The following is a 16630-nucleotide window of genomic DNA, read 5'->3' as shown; positions in this document are numbered from 1 at the left end:
GTAGTAGTATCCTCTTTTTGCAGATGGGGAAATAAGGTGTAGAAAGGTTAAGTGACTTGCCACAAGAAAGGCTGTGATGGAGCTGGTAATTAAACCTAGGTCTCTCAAGCCCTAGGCTAGCATCCTCAGCACAGGACCATCTTTCTGTACACAACAGGGTCAAGCTGGCATGCATAAAAGAAGTGAGAGAAAAGCAGTGGCCACTGGTGAAGTGGGAGAAAATCCAAATTCATCCTGAGAATAGTATATGTTACAATGTTTATACATTGGAAAGAAGACTTTCATTTTGAGTTGGGATCCCAGGAATGGGAGAACTTTATTTTTGATCTTTTAAAGTTTTTTATCATCAGAAATAGGAAAGGACTTCTCTTGTGTCTTGTTCTGTGCGCTACTCACTGCTGGCAAAAGAGATTCCTTCCCAACGTTCCCCCATGTAAGAGTAACCTAATATAATAAAAGTTCAAAATCTGTAATAATAATAATAATAATGACAGCAAAGTGCCCACCCTCCCAAGACCTGGGGAGATGCTTGGGACCCTGAACAACCATTTAAAATACAATGAAAAAATCGTAAGATAACATAATGCCAGGTTTAAAAAATCATGTGACATTGTGAAAAACTGGAGTGGAAAGATCCTGCCAGGCTGAGGGCCCTTTTAGCTATTTGGGGCCTTCATCTCATAAAGGGAAGTTAGCTCATTTATGCAACAAATACAGGTCACCTTTAAAGTGTGAAACTCTCCGTACTCAATGCCTCAAAAGATTACCAGAATAAAAACCAAAGCTGAAACTGTTCCCAATGGCTATTGTGGAGCTTTCACTGTGTCCTGCTTATCGGCTTGCCTTTTTTGTGGTTGGGGAATTTCCAAGTTCCCGTTACTTTTAAGTCTTTTCAGGAATTATTAAAAATAAAAACCCTACATTTCAAAGTATTCTTTTTGGGTTTGTCCCCTATATCTCACTCTTCTTATCCTCTCAAGGTCAAATCCTGCCCTTCTGAAGAAAAAACATCTAGGTGGAAATACCTAGAGTATCTCTCTGTGTTGTTAGAGCAAAGGGATTTGTAATCTATCATCAGTCCTCTTTGGTTGGATTTTCAGTTGTTGTGGGAAGGGGTCTATATGCATCATGCTGTCACTCATCCAAACTACAGTTAATCAGAATTCCCAATCACGTTTGCCTCTCTCTGGTGCCCCCTTATGTATTTGCTGTTTAAAACAAACCAACAGATAACGTTAAAAAAAAAAAAACACCCAGAATTGATGTCTCATTTGTCACCACACCAAAAAAAGTAGTTTTGGGACAAAGCACATGTTTGGCCCATTCTTTGTCTTTCTGGTGCAGTTACTAGTCTGGTCCAGGGTTTGACGGCAATTTATTAGGACTGTAGTACTGCATCCAGTATCTCCAGACTTTTGTGAGAGCTTCAGACAGCTTTGCCCATAGGAATTGCAACCATGAAAGAGAACAGAGGAAGTGTAGTAACAATGGTTAGGCAACTGGTGTGCTGTGAGTTTTACTGATCAGAATAATCTTATCATTACCTTGTGCACCCTCCCACGACAGTTCGTTGCATTTATCTGTTCTCTCATTTTATACTTAGATTGTAAATTCATAGATATGTTTGTAGCATAATGTGGCTGGAGCCTCTAAGTACAACTGCAATGTGAAGAAATGAGGCCTGCCCATATAGACTCCAAAGATGACAATCGTTGTGCAACCCCCAGAGTTATCTGTGCTCTCTTATTGAACCCAGGTCTGGCTCTCGTAAGTTCCAGACTAGCACCCCAACCATCTTTCCTCTCTACTAAATAGCCTACCTCTTGGTTGGATTTTGTATTTCTTCCAGCTCTTCTTGTGGCAGTTCCATTGTGTATCCTCATTTCTTCCCTTCTCCTGTGCCCTTAAGAGGGGGATTGCTGGTCTCAGACTGACTTCCCTTCCCCATATAATAATGTGAGCTATTACAGACATTTAAACATTGTTTTTCCCCTGAAACCTTAAGACCCCTTTCTCCAGAAGTAAAAGTAAAAGCTAGTGTGGACAGTCTCTTTGCTTCCTCTCCATGGAAGCTAAGGCGTGAGGGTGGGGATTTCTCCTTTCCTCTACCTTGCACATGGGCAAGAATAAAGAAAATGTTTACGCTGGTGGGGAGGTGGAAAGGTGACTAGCCAGGTCTTTCAGTCAGTGTAAAGTGCACACTGATCAGCACTTCGCTAGTTCTGCTGGGTTTAACCTCAGATCCAGTAGTGCGAACTGCACAGGAATCAAGGACTCAGCTCAGAGCTGTTGTTGTCAGTGGAGGACTGGTGACCCAAATCCATTATACTGTATATCAGCCCGTTGGTATTTGGTGTGGTTGGATGACTGAATATCTGATTTTGCTTAATATGTATGATTTACTGAGCCTAGTATACAGTTCGTGCTTGTTTAAGGGATATAAGAGTTCTTCGCTCTCGTGCTACTATTTTTTAATTGAAATAACTGCACTAGATTAAAAGGAAATTGTCCAGATTGCGATAAATAGGACCTTTTTAAAAAAAACATTAAAATGTGGGTAAGATACCCATTGGTTTAGACAAAATCTTCAATTCTGAGAGTTCACAATATCCATTTGCAAACCTGCATCTGCCTCAGTGTCTTTGCATCTCAGAGGTAGATTGCACTTGTATATTTTCACTTCTTTTCAAACAGCAAAATCAAGTCTTGTAAGACCAACATAAATGAGCAGAGTAAAAGCTTCCCTGAGGTATTTTTAATGTATGTATTGGTCTTTTTTTCAGTGGGGAGGAAGATATTTTTCTAAGTTTTGCCTTTTTTTTTCCTTTTTCCCCAAATATGCATTTTTCTTCTTTATGTCCAAGCCTGTTTTTATCCTATTGCTTCCTGCCCTGTTTTTCATTGTACATTCCTCATGTGTTAATAGGGTTGGCATTCTTGGAACAATGGGTTTAATGAACTGAGCAAAGTGCTTGCTTTTTCTTTTTAAGTCAGTTATGTAATTATTCCAAATGGATTCCTATGGAAACCTGTACAAAAGATGGTTGATCATATGTTCATAAACTAAGCCCTTAAAGCTGTATTCAACTAACATACTGTATAATAGAGAGTGAATGCTGTGTAGAGGCATTAATTAGTTATTGTTTATAATGTAGTGCCAAGAGGCCTGGTTCAAATGTAGTATTTAGGGGGACTGTTTTCCAAAGTAGGAACCTGAGTTTCTCAGTTCCCAAACTGTAAATATTGAAACTAATTGTACCTCCTAAAACACTAATTTCATTAATTCATCTAAATCCAATGTTTGTCGAAATTCTCAACACTAGTAGATTTTTATCAGATGTCTATATTCTTGAGGTCCAGTTTTCAAACATCGTACATGTTTAGGGGGACGGAAAGCTCAGTGGTTTGAGCATTGGCCTGCTAAACCCAGGGTTGTGAGTTCAATCCTTGAGGGGGCCATTAGGGATCTGGGGCAAAAATTGGGGATTGGTCCTGCTTTGAGCACGGGGTTGGACTAGATGACCTCCTGAGGTCCCTTCCAGCCCTGATATTCTATGACATTTAACAGAATCTCCGTGTAATGGGATTTGGACAACTTCTTAAGGTGCCAACATTTGAAACTTGATCCTGAAATATTTTCCAATATAATTGGAAGTCAAAGTAATGATGCCCTTTCTTTTTCGCCACTTGTACCTCATAGAATGAGAGTACAAATGTCTTAAATATTAGGTGAGTCTGGATTATAATAAAAGTCTCAAGGTATTCTTAAACACTTTCAAGTGCCTTTCCTATGCTGTTAAGTGTCTATGAATATGGCACCTTGTTATTACTTAATATATTTTTCTCCTCTTCATAGATAAAGCCATATTTGCTGACTTTATTATTCATATTGGTGCAAGTCAGGATTGCTGGGGACTGTACAAACACATAGGAACGTAAGGTCTCTGGCCCCAAACTGCTTTACTTTTTACTTTTTTTTTTAGCCGCAGAGAATTAATACAGTTTCTCTGGAGGGGGAGTGAGCAGCATTCTATTCTGGCTCACACTTCACAACTTAGATATGTTAACTAAGTTGTGAAAATGCATAAGTTGGAAAGAGCACATCTTCCTTTTCAGATTCCAGGTCAAGTTTTTAGGACTGGCAGCCAATGTTCCCTCTAATTTTTTACATCCATGTGCGGAGTGAATTTTGTTATGTGCGCCAACGTGGAGGTGATGTGTGGCAGGGGTGGGGCTGAGGGGTTCGGAGTGTGGGAGTGGGCACAGGGCTGGAGCATATAATTGGGGTGCAGGGGGGTGAGGGCTCTGTCTGGATGCGTGGGCTCTGGGGTGGGGCCAGGGATGAGAGTTTGGGGTGTGAGAGGGGGCTCAGGGCTAGAGTAGATGGTTGGAGTGCAGGGGTGTGAGGGCTCTGGGGTGGGGCCGGGGTTGAGGGGTTTGAGTTGCAGGAGGAGGCTCAGGGCTGGGGCAGAGGGTTAGGATGAGGGGGGTGAAAGCTCTGGCTGGGGGTGAGGGCTCTGGGGTGGGGCCAGGGATGGGTTGGGGTGCAGGTTGCCCCAGGACTGTGGTGGGGAGAGAGGACACCCCCAGACCTTTCTCGCTGCAGCAGCCCGGGACGGGGGAAAGCGTCTCTTCCCACCTGCGGCAGCTCCGGAACTGGAGCCAGGGGAGAGGTGCTTCTCCGCACCTGCACGTTCCTTGATAGCCTGTTGCATGGCCACACAGCTTAGAGGGAAGTTAGTTTAATTAAACATTTTTACTTGTACCTTTCATATGGAATTGCAGAATGATAATAAGCAACCCTCTCCCTCTCTTGTCCCCATATCGTCAGTTTAAAAAAACCCCCAAAAAAACCCTTTTGTTTTTTGGAGTAAGACTGAACTTTAAAGTAAAATTGCAGTGTAATTCTGTATTTTTCTGAACATGACCTCTGGTTGCAACAAAAGCCATATAGCATTAAGGGCCTTAAAATTAATTAAAATAAGAATCAGCAATCAAAGGGAAAGCTTACATCTTGACGATCTAACAATACAGAGAAGGACTAAGAGGAGAGATGAATATATAAATAGAAAAGTAACAAACTTGGTTTAAATTAAACTAACCAATAATTATGAAGAGTGAACATGGCTCCCTGAATTGTCTAAAACTCACTGCTTTCTTTTATTATTGAATGGGAACTACAATCTCTGAGGCCTTCTCGAAATTGCTGGACTGGCACTCTTGAGAGAAGTACATACATCTGTTTTGTCTGAGAGATAGTTAAAGTATATTTCCAAAAGCTTTCTTAAAACCTCATTTTTTATATATTCTTCACCAGAAAATATGTATTTGGCTTACCAAGGCTTGATGCTTACTGCTGTGTGTGTGGGCAGAAGACAGCAAAAGTGGACATCTCAGGGAAGAGGACACAGAAATGGGGGACTGGTAGCTCTGCTGCATATTTCCCCATCCCTACAACCCCATGGAAGCCCAACTGCACTCACTCAACAGAGTGGAGGAGCAGTCGCTCTCCATGGGTTGCTCACTTTGTGACTGTGCAAACTTAATGTTGCAGTTAGTGCTAGAAATAACATCAATTCATCCTCCACCCCTGCCAGCCAGGGTAGCATGCTTTCCTCCAGAGCCAACCTTCTGTGTAGGGGAAAAGGGCACCCTGTAACCAACATGGAGGATCCCTGGATTGTGTGGCTGGCCTCAGATGTTCTCTTGCATCCTAGGTATCCATTGTGTTTGCATGCTTCCTCCTCCCCAGACTCTGTGGCTCTCTATTTCCCTTCTTCTTCTTCTTCTTCAAAAGAAAGGTGTGTAGAAAACTTCCCAAGGACAACCTTTCCTCTACCATGAATTTTTTTCACAGGAGGTAATCATCTGGACTTAAGATATGATAATGTAATAAAACTATACATTAAAACATTCCTAATCAGCCGGGACTGGAATAACTTTCCTTTTTTCCCTTATGTGCATTCTGCTCTGAGTAAGCTAAAATTTTAAATTCATTTTCAAGGTTCTGAATATCTGGAAAAGCCAGCCTGTTTTATTTTTATCCTAAGGCTAGCTTGAAGGCCATGAGACTGTCTCATGTATATATGTATTGAATGCAAAGTGCATCTCTTACCAACCATATATGTGCATGTGATGGTGTTGCTACGGTATTTCCTGAAGTGTCCAGTTTTTATATAACTTACGCTAAACTGCATGTTTTTTTTTCTTTGGTGTTGATGGTACATTTAATGTTGGAATATTTTGTAGCTCTCTTTTGTCTAGGTTCTTACAGTGTGTTCATCACTATAACATATTCTCCCACTCTAGTAACGGCTTTTGATTTCTAAGTTTTACATTTAGATAGCACCTTTCATTCAGAAGGATCCCAAGTATATTTACCAAAGTTTTTAAAAACATTTTGGCCAACCTTTCATACCTCATTGAGATACCAAATGGGAGTGAAGCGAATGAGAGTTTTGCACAATTAAGGTCTGTGGAATCAGACTTTATACACAGGAATTACTACTGAGGAGTGGACCCACTTCTGGGGTGAAATACAGAAACTGTTCAACAGCATACAGCAACAGTGCACAACAGTTTGAAGGGGATTTGAGGGACACTTACCAAGTTAAAACTGCAGGTGGAATCTTAGGCAGGCAAAGTGTAATTATCCACATTTAGAATTTTGCCAGAACAATTCCTCTGTTGTCCCCCGCTTTGGAGAAATTCCATGAGAATTTGAGTTTGTATTAGAGATCTCTCCTCCCGTTACTGACCCCAGCCTGACTCTGCTTAGTTTTTTAAATTTGACATTATTGCCCACAGTAGTATGAGTTCAGGAAGACTAGTTGTGCTGTTGCTCTGTAGTGCTTGTTGTGTAAGAGACTGGGAGAGCTGAGATGCGGAAAGCCTGATTTTAAGACACGAGATTTAATATGTGTTGATATTTTAAAACAAGTCCCTTTTTCTAACGGGGAGAAATTGTCACAGTCTTTATACAGTTGTTACCAATCCTTTTTGGCTAAACCTATTTGCTTTTAACCAGCTCTGGATCACATATGTACATTCACTTTATGGGCAATATCCTAGCTCTTGATCCAGTTGCAAAATTCACATTGCTGTTAGATGAAGTTCTGTAATATCAATGGCTCTAAATAGTTCTTGTAAACAGGCCTTCCCTAGATACTTTGGCATGTACTGCTAACTCCTAGTAAAACAAAACAGTTGAGCTGCAACCTGCCTATCTTGTGTATCTAAATCTAGCACCAGTGCATTCCCCTGACAAAAAAAAGATGTGATGCCTTTGAATGTTACAAAGAGATTGCTCTTGGAAGCAGACAAACATGCATTAGTAAGGTTTAGGAAAGTTGTTTTTGATCCAGTAAAACATTAGATTCATCACGACGCTGAAAAGAATAATTTATTTATGTATTTCAAATAGGTTTCTCTCTTTTTCTCTCTTTAATGGCTTATACTCTGATATATACAAATTATTTGTATGGGTGTCAAACTAAAACCTGCTGGGTGGAAAAACGGTTTTCCCCACTGGAAGCAGCAAGAAGTAATGGAAGATATTTTTTTTTTAAACTTGGCTTTCTGACTGTGTAATTGCTTCATGAGGATAAACACATTTGAATCACCACAGTAATAAAACAAAATGCAGCTATGGAATGTGCAGGGTTGGACAAGAATGAAAAAGGACTGCTCTTGTATTAGAATAATCTGTGCGCAGATGCTCTCCTCAAAGCAGTCAGGAGGGGCAGGCAAAGGCACTTTCTGTCTTAAAATGGGGGCAGGGAGAGACAGCGAGAGAGAGAGAGAGAGAGAGAAATTTGCTTTGAAATACACACCAGAGTGTGAGACTATCCAGAGTGAAGACCGCATCATTGTACGTTCTGAACATCTATGAATTTTTGCAAGGCTAAGATATTGGAGCTTGGTGAGTGCTTGTCCACTTTGGGGTTGAGAGATTATTTTCCACAGAATTTAATTTCCTTTTGTACTGCATATTCTAGTTCTTTAGTTGTTAAATTTGCTAAGTTTGTTAAATATTCGGCAGATGCAGCAAGAGCAGCAGAAATTCGCAAAACAAGGATCCAACTCATTGCTGGGATAAGTAAATGAAACTCCATTGAAGACATAAAATTGGCCACATTCGTTATAAAGAAGGGGGGCTTTTTATAGTACCCAATAACTGTCAAGTGGGCATTGAGACTATTCTTTTTTCCTACACTTGTAATGTGAAAGGTGCTGGACTGACAGCCCTGGAAATTGAAGTCCTCTATTTCTCCACAGGACAGGTATAGCATGGGCGGCAGCAATGCAGGCTTCCCCACACTGTTCTGCCAGTGTGTCTCAATCCTGTTCTGAAGAGATCTCCTCTGGAGGTGAGTGGGTAGCTTAGTCTCTATGTCCCTTCCCGCCTCTGATGGTTGCCAACAAGGCTTCCAAGTGGTTTTTATTAAGTGGACACTTGTCCACTACAAAGTGGACTGAGACTACTATTTGTCTTACATAAGTCTTCAGTGGGTAGTAACTTTTCTCTTACTACCTATGTGAGCTGGATTCATACTGATCTGCAGTACTTTAGGAGACTGCAGTCAACTTTCCTGTGTAGTTAAATGGCAGACACAAAATTTTGTCCTACCTTTGTGTTTTTGTTTGAAGAGCCCATGAAAATGCTGTATTAACACACATCCACTTGCATGCAGATAGCTTAATGCACTTTATTCCTAAACTTAATGAGCAAAACCAGCTAGTGCAAGCAGCCCAGCTCTCTTAGAGAATCCTGCCGTAATAAACTGGGGTGAAGCAAAAAATTGTTAAAGAAATTAATCTCTATTTCCTTTTTCTAAAGGGAGTGTTTGTATTTGTTTTTAATATAAAACTGTATCTTGACACATTCCTTTTTCATGTCTACAATGTAAATTAATATTAACCTATATTAGGAAAATTAATGTCCTTACTTTGAATTCAGTGAAAGTGATAATCTTGCAGCATCCTAAACTGCTATGAAATGATAGTCAGTGCAACCAGATAAGCAATTGAATTCTAGTAGGCAGCTGTCCTCTAATGCAGAAGCCATAAGATAGAACACTTGAAAGACACTGATGATGGCATTGATAAGCCGGCAGTGTAAAGACAATGACAGCTCACTTGTGTGGCAGATAAACGTGTTACAGCTGTTCTTCATCTTGGATTTGCTAACCTAAAATACGGGTACTCTGAACAAGCAAGGTGAATGCTACTTTTCCCAGAATCCTGAATCTTTTAGAAAAATGCGTGCACTTAAAATTTGGAAGCTCTTACAAGGTCACTAAAGCCATTGCAAATCTATTTTTGCAGCTTTTGGTGCGTTGTCCAAGATATTGCATTGCAGCAACCTGGTTTTTTTTTTCTCTTGATAGTGCAGGGGACGGGATATAATTCTGTGTCTACTTGACTCTATTTATGTGACTGTTTATAGCTATATATGGATACTAAGAAAATATAACACTATTTAATCCCGTTCTTATTCTTGTAAACTCATTGTTTTGGATCTTCATTAAACTTGAAGAAATATGAAAAATCATATACTTACCATAACATGCACAAATACCTAGAAATAAAACTCTCTGTAGTGATTTATTGCAGAATCTGTCTTTCTTTTAAAAGATATGTTTGTAATTGTATGTATATTTAATATACAACAACAACAAAATCAGTGATATCCCTAAGGGGCCAAATTCTGCCTTTCTTGTACATCCAAAACAGTTACTGACTTTAGTGGAATTTGGGTGCACAAAGGTTGGAGGATTGGACCCCTATTTTATAATAATCCAAGAATTTTTCATTGATATTTAAGATAGACTCATAGACTTTAAGGTCAGAAGGGACCATTATGATCATCTAGTCTGACCTCCTGCACAATGCAGGCCACAGTGCCTTGTATAATGGTACTGACACCTCCTTATCTCTACTGGAAATACCTCGTCTGATGCATCCCAAGATCGCATTAGCTTTTTTCACGGCCACATCACGTTGGCAGCTCATAGTCATCCTGTGATCAACCAATACTCAGAGGTCCTTCTCCTCCTCTGTTACTTCCAACTGATGCATCCCCAGTTTATAACAAAAATTCTTGTTATTAATCCCTAAATGCATGACCTTGCACTTTCCGCTATTAAATTTCATCCTATTACTATTACTCCAGTTTACAAGGTCATCCAGATCTTCCTGTATGATATCCCAATCCCTCTCTGTATTGGCAATACCTCCCAGCTTCGTGTCATCCGCAAACTTTATTAGCACATTTCCACTTTTTGTTCCAAGGTCAGTAATAAAAAGATTAAATAAGATTGGTCCCAAAACCGATCCCTGAGGAACTCCACTAGTAACCTCCTTCCAGCCTGACAGTTGTAGTCTCCCCTTTAACCAGTTCCTTATCCACCTTTCAATTTTCATATTGATCACCATCTTTTCCAATTTAGCTAATAATTCCCCATGTGGAACTGTATCAAATGCGTTACTGAAATCGAGGTAAATTAGATCCACTGCATTTCTTTTGTCTAAAAAATTTGGTTACCTTCTCAAAGAAGGAGAACAGGTTTGTTTGGCATGATCTACCTTTTGTAAAACCATGTTGTATTTTGTCCCAATTACCATTGACCTTAATGTCCTTAACTACTTTCTCCTTCAAAATTTTTTCCAAGACCTCGCATACTACAGATGTCTCTATAATAGGCCGGATCACTTCTTTTTCCTTTCTTGAAAATAGGTACTATGTTAGCAATTCTCCAGTCATACGGTACAACCCCCGAGTTTACAGATTCATTAAAAATTCTTGCTAATGGGCTTGCAATTTCATGTGCCAGTTCCTTTAAAATTCTTGGATGAAGATTATCTGGGCCCCCCGATTTAGTCCCATTAAGCTGTTCGAGTTTGGTTTCTACCTCAGATGTGGTAATATCTACCTCCATATTCTCATTCCCATTTGTCATCCTACCATTATCCCTAAGCTCCTCATTAGCCTCATTAAAGACTGAGGCAAAGTATTTATTTGTTTAGGTATTGGGCCATGCCTAAATTATCCTTAACCTCCACTCCATCCTCAGTGTTTAGCAGTCCCACTTCTTCTTTCTTTGTTTTCTTCTTATTTATATGGCTATAGAACCTTTTACTATTGGTTTTAATTCCCTTTGCAAGGTCCAACTCTACATGGTTTTTGTTCTTTCTCACTTTATCCCTACATGTTCTGACCTCAGTAAGGTAGCTTTCCTTGCTGATCCCTCCCATCTTCCACTCCTTGTAGGCTTTCTGCTTTTTCTTAATCACCTCTTTGAGATGCTTGCTCATCCAGCTTGGTCTATAAACTCCTGCCTATGAGTTTTTTCCCCTTTCTTGGGATGCAGGCTTCTGATAGTTTCTGCAACCTTGACTTGAAGTAATTCCAGGCTTCTTCTGCCTTTTAGATCCACAAGTTCTTCAGTCCAATCCACTTCCCTAACTAATTTCCTTAATTTTTTAAAGTTAACTCTTTTTAAAAACCCTAGTCACAGATCTGTTTTTGTTTATCCTTCCATTTAGTTTGAACTGAATTAGCTCATGATTGCACGAACCAAGGTTGTCCCCTGCAACCATTTCTTCTATGAGGTCCTCACTACTCACCAAAACCAAATCTAAAATGGCATCCCCTCTTGTTGGTTCAGCAACTACTTGGTGAAGGAATCCATCAGCTACCGCATGCATCCAGGAAAATCTGAGCCCGATTATTATTACTAGCACTTGTCCTCCAGTCTATATCTGGAAGTTAAAGTCTTCCATGATCACACAATTCCCATTAGTATTTATTTAATTGAAAACATTAAAGAGGTCTCTGTCCTTATCCAGATTGGACCCCGGTGGTCTATAGCACACCCCAAGCACTATCCCAGGGGAGGCTCTAGTAGCTTTCTTCCCCAATGTGATTTTTGCCCAGACAGACTCTCTTATCCATTCCATCACTTCTTATTTCTTTACAGTCTACCTCATCATTGATATACAATGCTACTCCACCACCTTTGCCTTTTATTTCTGTCTTTCCTAAATAGCACAGACCCTTCAATACCTGTACTCCGGTCATGACGACTATTCCATCATGTTTCTGTTATCCCTATAATATCTGGTTTCACTTCCTGTAGCAGTAGCTCTAGTTCCTCCATTTTGTTACCTAGGCTCCTCGCATTGGTGTACAAACATCTTAATTTTTGCTGTTTTGTTTGCTTCTCTCACATTCTTTACCCGATTAGGCACAGACATTCTACTGCCAGTATCCCCTATTAGACTGGTATCTACACTACCCTTCCTCCTTATGTCTATTCTCCTACCCAGGGCTGTATCCTTTCTTTCTTCGCTTTCTTCCCTTTCAATACTTCGTTTTCTTCCCTCTCAATTTAATTTTATATGATAAATTATTACCATGTGTAGAACACCTGATCAGTGTTTATTCAAAGGTGTTTGAACATCTGCATTGTTTTTTTTTTAAATTTTGAAGTAAATATCTGTTTGAGAGTCTGTCATAGATGGTAGGGTGACCTTAGGAATTATATTATTAGAAGTATTCAACTTACATAACTAATAAGTCACCTTAAATGAAGTTTGCACAAGACTGCCAAAACACTGTGAAATTGATTTTCAGCTCTTGTGAATGCATCACAGATCAGAAGTCTGTCATTTTTTTTGTTTAAAGGTAGGCCTGAACTGCAGTATTCAGATCCAGAGCTGAATTTCCCCATATTTGTGGGGGGTTGAATCCAGACTTTAGCTTTAAGCCCATCTCTAGTTTACATGAACCTTTAAAAATAATTGCATAACTTACCTCAAATAAAGTAGTATAATACAATGGTGATATACTTCAGTCTGCTCATATTGTATTTATACCATTTTCGTTTTTCTAATTCTTTGTATGTTGTCCTTGAATTCTACTTCATAAAGAGCCATATCCTGCCACCATTACTCACATTGAATAGTACCTTACCCCACAAATAGTTCCATTGATTTCAATAAGAGTGTTTGCAAATCAAGGTATTAGTCCATGCACGTAAGTGTGGTAGAATGATCATGTAGCCTTGCTCACATGACTAGTTCAAATGACTAAATTGGGACTTGTTCCCTGAATCAGGGCTGAAGGATTAGGTTTATGTTGTAGTTAGAAATGTGCAATGGTTTTAGTATCACTTCTTTACCAGTAGTTTTATATTAGTGTTTTTAACAGGATTCTTGATGATGTGCAGAGGTTGGATGTAATTGAAAGTTAAACTAACCTGTGACATTTATACATAGTCTCTGAATTAGAGTGAGTTAGTCTGATGTCCATTTAAAATCATCCAGATAAATAAAGATAAAAACCATGAGACTTTTCAGAAATGTGGTGATCCAAGGATGATGATCATTAACCCTCACTCTACTTGAGGTGCCTAAAAGTATCCTCCGTAACACATTAATTGCTGGAATGGGGCATTCAAAGAATTAACACTTGTAGTGCTCTAGAAAGAAGTGTTAACGTGGCATTTTCAAAAGCAAGCATTTTATTTGATGCGCTTGAAAATGTGTCACATGTCACCAATAGTCTGCTGCATTTCAGTCATTTATATTTAGCAGAGGGAAGATGTTTATAAGCAAAGCAGATGTCCCCACAATCTGCAGGGAAATAATTGTGCTTCCTATATCATTTGGATCTTTAAACAAAATACTCAATGATCAGGATATAAAAGGATAGTTTTAATGACTTATCATGTAATTACCATTAACTACCAGAATGTTTCCACAAATAATGTGTGGTCATTGGAATTAATTTGTTACCTCTCTTTCCAAATTTTGCAGATGATTAAGTTTTTGCTCATTATTGATCTCTGTGTCACAAGTTTAAATCCAGCCCAGGTCACTAATGACTGAAAATCTTTATCAACTGGTGGCTGTTTGGTGGCCTACATGAAACTTGTTTGTATGTTTTATTTATACAGTACTTAATAAATTTGGCCCTGATATTGTAATGCCCTCCATATGGGAGCAGGTGTCTGCCTGCACGGAACTCATTGCAGGATCAGATTCTAACTTGGTAAGCTCTTTAGGGCAGGACCACACTTTCCTTTGTGTTTGTACAGTATGTGGCAAACAGAGGCCCTGATCCTGCTTGTGACCTTCAGGCACTACCATTGCACAAATAATAAACAGTGTGTTCATGCATTTTACAGGCACGTAAAGAAAGACAATGTCCTGACTCACAGACCTTAGAACTTGAAATTGATTGTCTCAGGCCAGTGCCTGGAGAGGGTAGCTGCAGACACAGCACACACAAAGAATCGCAATTGGCGCTAACTTGCTCCCTTGCTAGTATGCTCAGCGAAGGCCTAGGACTGAACTATCATCATTTCCCTGTAGTTCATTCCTTTATGCACCCTACTAGGGCTGATGGGAAATCTTCTATTGATATTTCCCATCTGTCTTGTAATTTTCTTACTCCATAAGTTGTTTACAGTGTTGTTGTAGCCGTGTTGGTCCCAGGATATTAGAGACACAGGGTGGGTGAGGTAATAACTTTATTGAACCAACTTATTTTGAAAAGAGAGACAAGCTTTTGAGCTTACACAGAGCTCTTCTTCGCGTCTGGGAAATCTACTCAGAGTGTCCAAGCTAAATACAAGGTGGAATAGATTATTTAGAATCAGTAGTTAACACATATTTCAAGGGGCTATTCAAGGTGAAGTGGCCCTCTATAGTCATGGGGGAGGGGGAAAGGAAGAAGGAAAAAAAAGCTGGCAGAGGTGTGTATGTGTGATTAAGTGGGTTATAGATTGTTTTAGTAAGCCGTAAATCCGGTGTCTCTATTCGATCCATGATTTTAAGCATCCTAGCAAAGTTCTGAATTAACTTCCCAGGCTCATCTTTGAAGGTATTGTGCAGGTTTTCTTTGAGAATGAGATTGAGAGGTCAGATATGGAGTGATCACTTTGTGCAAAGTGTTCACTCTTAGGTGATATGGTGTTTTTGTCTTCTATCTTTCTGTGAGAGTTCATTTGAGAGCATAGGGACTGTCTGGTTTTATCCACATAGTTGTTGTTGGGGCATTTAGTGCACTGGATGAGGTACACCCCATCTTGTGAGAGGCATGTGTAGGACCCATTGATCTTGAAAGGTGTGTTGTGGGGTGGTGTTGACATTGGAGATATGACTACAGGTTTTGCATCTGTTATTTTGACAGGGTCTGATGCTGCTTTGGGTTGGTGTGTCCTGATCTGTGGGGAGCTTGCTTCTGATGATGAGCTTGGAGAGGCTGGGAGTTGTTTGAAGGCCAGAAGAGAGGGTTCAGGAAAGATTTGTTTCAGGGGATAGTCCCCATTGAGTATGTCTTGTAATTTTTTGCTGGGTACCCCATGTGGGGGTATTCAAGTGTATATCCCAGCCATTCTCCTCTGAACGTATTCTGTGGTATCTGAGTATCTGACTGTAGATAATCGATTGCTTGGTGTGTTTAAAGTGTTTACTGTATCTGAGGATATATCATAAAATCCTTCCCCACACAACTCCAAGAGACATTCTACAACCTCATCCACCATGAACTCACACCAGGGGCCTTCTACATGCTTCCCAAGATGCACAAACAGGGAAACCCAGACAGAACCATCATAGCCCACCCTTTCTGAAGGAATATCTGGATTCGCAGAAACCACCCTCAAACCACTCACCAAACAAAGAGCCAGGTTTCTCCAGAACACAACCAACTTCCTTCAGAAACTCAACAACATTAACAGCCTGTCTCAGAACACTATCCTTGCTACCATGTTTTTCACCTCCCTTTACACCAACATCCCTCAAAATGACAGCATTGTGTGTGCCTCAAATATCAAGAAGACACAACCCTCAGATATCCACCCTAAATATATCACCAAATTCATCCATTTCATCCTCAACCATAACAATTTTACATTCAGCAACAAACATTTTGTCCCAACTCTGGGAACAGCCATGGGTACTAGGATGGCTCCCCAATATGCCAGTCTCTTCATGGCTCACTTTGAGGAGGAATTTCTGAACAATTGCACCATGAAACCATTGATGTACATCAATGACATTTTCATCTGCTGGGCAGATGACCTAAACTCCCTCAGAGATTTCCATCACCACTTAAACAACCATCAAACCCCATCCATCAAACTCTTTCTAGAACATTCCCACACTAGCATTAACTTCATGCACTCCATGATCAGCTTCAACAATGGAACCCTACAGACAAATATATACAAGAAGCCCCTGGATCACCACATGGTCACAGGTTCAGTAACCACCCCAAACACACCAAGAAATCTGTTATCTACAGTTAGGTACTCAGCTATCACAGAATATGCTCAGAGGAGAAAGTCTGGGATATACACCTTACACACTTAACTGCCTTCCCCAAACAAGGATACTCCACCAGAGAAGTAGATCACATCATGGAATGAGTCACTCATATACCCTGAGAGAACCTGCTTCAATACAGATGTAGCCCCTGCTGACTGCACACCTCTAGTTTTCACCTACTACCCCTTATGTGGTATCAGCAAACAATTACAAGCTGACATGGCCAGCCGCAGGTATTTAATTGAAGTGTAGACATACCCTCTGAGTACATTTCCCAGACCTGAAGAAGAGC

General features: G+C 40.0%; 1 protein-coding gene across 5 annotated transcripts in view; it reads left to right on the top strand.

The window, feature by feature from the left end:
• PPP2R2C (protein phosphatase 2 regulatory subunit Bgamma) overlaps positions 1-16630 on the top strand; it is a 286843-nt gene that overhangs the window by 93531 nt on the left and 176682 nt on the right. Inside the window, exon 1 of one of the 5 annotated variants that reach the window (XM_073342568.1) lies at positions 8359-8369. The exons of the other annotated variants lie outside the window; for them this stretch is intronic. The gene's annotated coding sequence lies outside the window, so the exon portion shown is untranslated. Of the gene's footprint in view, positions 1-8358; positions 8370-16630 lie in introns of those variants that run through there. 5 annotated transcript variants of the gene reach the window in all.

This window comes from Lepidochelys kempii, chromosome 4, assembly GCF_965140265.1.
Source record: "Lepidochelys kempii isolate rLepKem1 chromosome 4, rLepKem1.hap2, whole genome shotgun sequence".
In the NCBI taxonomy this organism is placed as follows: domain Eukaryota; kingdom Metazoa; phylum Chordata; order Testudines; family Cheloniidae; genus Lepidochelys; species Lepidochelys kempii.
This window is presented reverse-complemented; position numbering and strand designations above follow the sequence as displayed.